Here is a 6000-nt window from a genome sequence, read left to right on the forward strand (position 1 = left end):
TGAGTTAGACAGTTGGGATTGAATCTTTGCTTTACTGCCGTTGAGGCATTGTCGCAGTCTATGCTTACAGGACAGTGACAGGACAATGAGAGACAGTACATGTGCAGGACAGGTTTACCCACAACTTACAGTGTTAGAGAGACAGTGGTTTTTTGAGCTGTTTTTGGTCTGTTTTTTAGTACACCAGAGCCATTTTACAAAGAAGACTCTGCCAAAATTTCTGCAGAATCTGAAGCTTTCTTGGTTCATTTGACAGGTTGATATTGGTTCAGAGGTCAGTTTACAGCGGAAACTCTGCCGAATTTTTTCCAGGAAAGTAAACTACTGTGAAGTGTAGCTATGACTGGATCACAGGACACTTCTCTTTACAATATCAAGAAGCTGGATGGAACCAATTTCCCATTGTGGAAGAAGCAGATTTGGCACGTGTTGGTACAAAAGAAGCAGATAAAACCTATAAAGCTCAAGGGGATAAAACCACAAGATATGGACGAAGATGAATGGAGCGAAATGGAGGAATTGGCAGAGTGCAGCTTCACAGGTATACTAGCTTAAGAAGCAGAGTGCAGCTTCACAGGTATACTAGCTTAAGAAGCTTGTTGACTTGAAGATGAAAGAAGGGACACCTATGTCCAATCATCTGAATGAATTCAACACCATCTACAGTCAGTTGTCAGCTCAAGGTGTCAAGTTTGATGAACCTATTAGAGCTATGTTCCTGTTGATCACATCGCCGGAAAGTTGGGACACTTTTCGCACAGCTTTGAGTAATTCTGCACCTCCAGATGGTTTGAACATAGCAAGTGTAGAAGGAAGTCTGCTTACTGAAGAAACCAATAAAAAGACAATGGAAAAAGGCAAAGGAACAGCCTTAGTTGTCAGGGGAAGGACCAAAGAAAAGTACAAAGGTGGAAAGAGGAATCAGTCTCGTAGCAAGTCCCGCAGTGCTAAAGGCAAGAGTGACATAGAATGCTACCATTGTGGCAAGAAGGGTCACATGAAAAGAGACTGCAGAGAATGGAAAGCAGAAAAAGTCAAAGAGAAAGCAGAAGACCATGGTGAGAAGAACAAGTCCTCAGTGAAGATTCAAGAAATAAATGTGACAAACACTGTTGCAGAGGATGACAGTCTAGTGTCAGGAGATATCTACTTCTTGAAAAATACAATGGACTCAGCTATTCTTACAGCATCTGATGGAAATGCACTGAGTGACTGGATTATAGACTCAGGGGCATCACTTCATGTGTCTCCAAACAAGGAGTGGTTTACCTCTTATGTGACCACTAAAGATCATGTTCGGCTAGGCAATGGGCAGACATGTGAGATCTTAGGTGTTGGAGATATTCAATTGAAGTTTCAGAATGGCTCTTCTTTCACCCTGAAGAATGTGAGACATGTTCCCGCAATTACAAAGAGCTTGATCACACAGGTTTACTTGATGATGCTGGCTACGTCACCACTTTTGGACAGAACATGTGGAAGATATCATAGGTTTCTATGACAGTAGCATATGGAGTAAAGTCTGGAGGACTTTACATGATTTATGTATCAAATGTCTCTAAAAATGTAATCAATGTAACCGAGCAGCCGAACGTTTCTTTGTGGCATAGCCGGTTAGGACATATGTCCAAGAAGGGAATGGAAATCTTGTCTCGTTCTGGTTATTTGCCTGGCTTGTCATTTAATGATTTTGAATTCTGTGAACATTGTCTGTATGGTAAGCAAACACAGCAGCCACATAAGCATAGAAGCAATAGAAGAGATACATAGTTGGCACTTGTTCATAGTGATTTGTGTGGACCTATGCCTAACCTATCTCTAGGGGGAGCTTCTTACTTTATGACATTTATAGATGATTACTCGAGGAAAGTATGGGTTTACTTTCTCAAGCACAAGGATGAAGCGTTTAGTGTTTTCAAAACGTTTGTGACACTTGTGGAGAATCAGAGTGGCAAGAAGCTTAAATGCTTACGCACTAACAATGGTGGAGAGTATGTTTCAAAGGCCTTTCAGGACTTTTGTGAGTCAAAAGGTATAAAACGTGAACTTACTGCTCCCTACAATCCTCCTCAAAATGGTGTTGCTGAGAGGATGAATAGGACCATACAAGAGAAGGTCAGAAGTATGTTGTCTAATGCACAACTGCCAAATGGGTTTTGGGCTGAAGCTGTGTCAACAGCTGTTCAACTTATAAATAGATCTCCTAGCAAGGTTTTGCAGAAGGATTCACTGCTAGAGATGGTATGGTCAGGCAAAATGCCCTCATACAAGAATCTCAGAGTCTTTGGCTGTGAGACATATACTCATGTTCCAAAAGAATTTAGGAACAAACTTGAGCCAAAGAGTAGAAAGTGCATCTTTCTAGGCTATGGTAATTCTGGTGAGATGGGGTACAGACATTGGGATCCCGAATCTAGAAAGGTTATCCGCAGCAATGATGTTCACTTTAATAAAGCCAAATATCATTCTAAACCAGAGAGCGTTGAGGAGATTAGAAGAGTTGTCTTCCAAGAAGATGAACCTGCACGTGCAAGACAAAATGTCAGGGCTCAAGAGGAGCAAGGACATGATAGAGTGGAACCACAGGTTGTGGCTGAGCCTGAGCCACCTATTGTGCGTAGATCTGAACGTATCACGCGGCCTCCTGATAGGTTTGTTCCATCTATGAACTATGTCATGTTGACTGATTGCAATGAGCCTTCATGTTACAAGGAAGCAGTGCAAATGAAGGACTCCGGGAATTGGCAATTGGCCATGTAGTCAGAGATGACAGCTCTGCATAAAAACCAGACATGGAAGCTAGTTAAATTACCACAGGGCAAAAAGGCTCTACCTTGTAAATGGGTTTACAGGTATAAGATCACCGCTCATGATAGTTAGCCAAAGTACAAAGCAAGGCTTGTTGCCAAGGGCTTTAAGCAAGAACAAGGCATTGACTTTGATGAAGTCTTCTCTCCGATGGTCAAGATGACTACATTGAGATGCTTTCTTGCATTGGTTTCCATATTAGATTTGGTGTTGCACCAAATGGATGTCAAGACAGCGTTCTTGCATGGTGATTTAGATGTGGAAATTTACATGCAGCAGCCAGAAGGGTTTGTTGAGAAAGGCAAGGAAGATTTGGTATGCCAGTTGTTAAAGAGTCTTTATGGCTTAAAACAATCACCGAGGGCATGGTACCATAAGTTCCACAAGTTTATGCTTTCTCAAGGCTACAAACGTAGTGAGTTCGATCAGTGTCTATATACAAAGGAGGCTAAAGAAGGCTACAAATGTAGTGAGTTCGATCACTGTCTATATACAAAGAAGGCTAAAGATGGCAGTTGGCTGATCCTTATTTTGTATGTGGATGACATGTTGATTGCTGGCAAGCACTTGGAAGAAATTTCAGCTTTGAAGTCAAAGATGGCAAAATCGTTTGACATGAAAGACATGGGTGAGGCAAGTCATATACTTGGTATGCGCATTGAGAGAGACAGATCAAAGAAGTTGATTTGGTTATCTCAAAAAGAGTATATTGACAAGTTTTTGCAACGTTTCAATATGGAGAAGGGAAAGGCATTGAGTGTTCCATTGCCACCATATGTGAAACTTAGCAAACAAGATTGTTCTGTGTCTGAGGAAGAACAGGCTGAAATGGATAAGATTCCATATGCGTCTGCAGTGGGCAGTTTGATGTATGCAATGATTTCTACTGGCCCAGACATTGCATTTGCAGTGGGAGTAGTAAGTCGATACATGTCAAACCCAGGCAAGAAACATTGGGAGGCAGTGAAAGGAATATTGAGATATCTGAAAGCTACAAAGAGTATGCGTATATGATATGGGAGTCAGGAGCTAAGTGTAAAGGGTTTTACAGACTCAGATTATGCAGGTGACTTAGACAACAGAAGGTCTACGTCAGGGTATGTCTTTACATTGGCTGGTGGAGCAGTATCATGGCGTTCTAGATTACAAGATTGTGTTACTCAATCTACTACAGAGGCTGAATATGTTGCAGCATCAGAGGCATGCAAAGAATCAATTTGGCTTAATCGACTAGTAACAGATTTGGGAATCAAAGAAGAGATGCCTGTGTTATATTGTGATAGTCAAAGTGCTATACAATTGGCTCGCAATCCAGTTTATCACTCAAAGACAAAGCATGTGGATGTGAAGTATCATTTCATCAAGGAAATTCTCGAGGATAAGCAACTTCAGCTTGTCAAAGTTCACACTACAGAAAATCCTGCTGATCTACTTACAAAAGGACTTCCCTCAGAGAGCTTTGCGCATTTTCGTAAGCAGTTAGGTGTAGGGTAGTACATCACTTCTCTACATCTCTTGTATATTAGCTTGTATAGTAGCTTCTCTCACACTTAAAGTACCACATTGGACTTTAAGTGGGAGGTTGTTGGGGTATAAAGACCAATGTGGTCGCCCAGGTAAGTGGGTGGGCCACCAGGTATGTACACATATTCTTTTGTAAAAACCTAATAAGAACTCACTATGCTCTACACATTATAGTAGAGCGAGTTCACCATATCGTCGTTCTCTTCTTCTCGCACTCTCTCTCGCGTCGCACTTCCGCTCGTACTCCTTCAGCGTACCCGCTAACATTGGCGCCACTGTCGGGGACGAAGCGCCTAAACTAGCGTAGACCGCATCACTCGTGTTTGTAGTATAGCGTTTCTCTAGAGTTTTCTAGAGTGTTGTCACCATTTTCCTTCTTAGTGGGAAGTCAGAGAGCGGATCTCTTGACTGAGGGATAGCCAGGGAGCCTACGTCTCGCCGAGGTGGTCCACCATGAGGTTGAGGTATGGTTATATTTTTTTGTTGTGTGTTTAGATTAGGTTTTATGGTTTGTGTGTTTGGTTGTGACTTATGGTTGTGAAGAACTTGAAAGAGAAAAAACGTAAAGAAAAACGCAAAACGCAAAAGGTAAGTAGGACTTTAGGTAGTGTAGGACATCTGATGTTGATCTAGAGCAATTTTGACATGAAAATGTGCTTGAAAACACAAAAGGCGGAATTGTGTTGATTATGGTAAAAGTGCTCTAAAATGGTAGTTTGAAAGCCGATTTGAGTGCTTGTTTTTGCAAAGGTAGGGGGAAAACACAAATTTGGTCCAATCCAAAAGAAAAAAAAAAACTCTAAAAAAACAAAAAAAAAATACTGAAACCAAATCTGCAATTTTTAAAAAAAAATAAAGTTTGACTTCAAGACCTTGTTTTGCATATGCTCTAGAGCTTGCATGTGAAATTTCAAAGAATTTGCATCAGTGCTTGTGTATCTAAGTGGGAATTTGCTTTTTCTGAGTGTAAGGAAGTGAACTGTGAAATGCTTGAATCCAAAGGAAAAGAAGTCCAAATTGAATGAAGCTTTGGGGATAGGCTTCTAAGGGCATTGGGAACCAAACTGTCCAAAAAAAAAAAAAAAAATCACTTCCGAGTGGCTCTCTGCTCAGTCTATCGCGATAGACTGGTGAATTGGAGATAGACTCATAAACAGGAAAAACCCCTCATATCACAGGTAAAACACATCAATACAAGGCTTCTCCCAAAAATTGAGTGTACTTGGACACCTGCTTGACCACTAAACCTCAAGTCTGGTGTTTTGAGTCAGACTTTAGAGACAAATTGGGTAAAGGGACTTGACCAAATTTCCAAACCTTGTGAAACTTGGTATACATGATCTACAGAGGGTAGGGAACACATCTGTGAAGAGAAAATTTGAAAAAAGTGTCATGTTAGCATACTTGGTGAGTCTATCGCGATATACTAAGAACTCAGTGAATAGAAATTGAATTTTTCAAAAACCTCTGTGGCATAGCTTGGAAAGGTGCTATCAAGGACACATAAAAATTTTGAAGTCATTTGGACATCAGAAAGTGGGTCTAAGACCATTTGAGAGGATTCATCTTGTAGAAAACACCAGATCTGGTCTAACTGACAAAGTAAAAGTCCAAACCACTTGAAAATTGGCAGGAGGACTAAGGAGAGGTGTTGGAACACAGTGGTAT

The sequence above is a fragment of the Adiantum capillus-veneris genome, chromosome 12 (genome assembly GCF_014529385.1).
Source record: "Adiantum capillus-veneris isolate H3 chromosome 12, ASM1452938v2, whole genome shotgun sequence".
In the NCBI taxonomy this organism is placed as follows: domain Eukaryota; kingdom Viridiplantae; phylum Streptophyta; class Polypodiopsida; order Polypodiales; family Pteridaceae; genus Adiantum; species Adiantum capillus-veneris.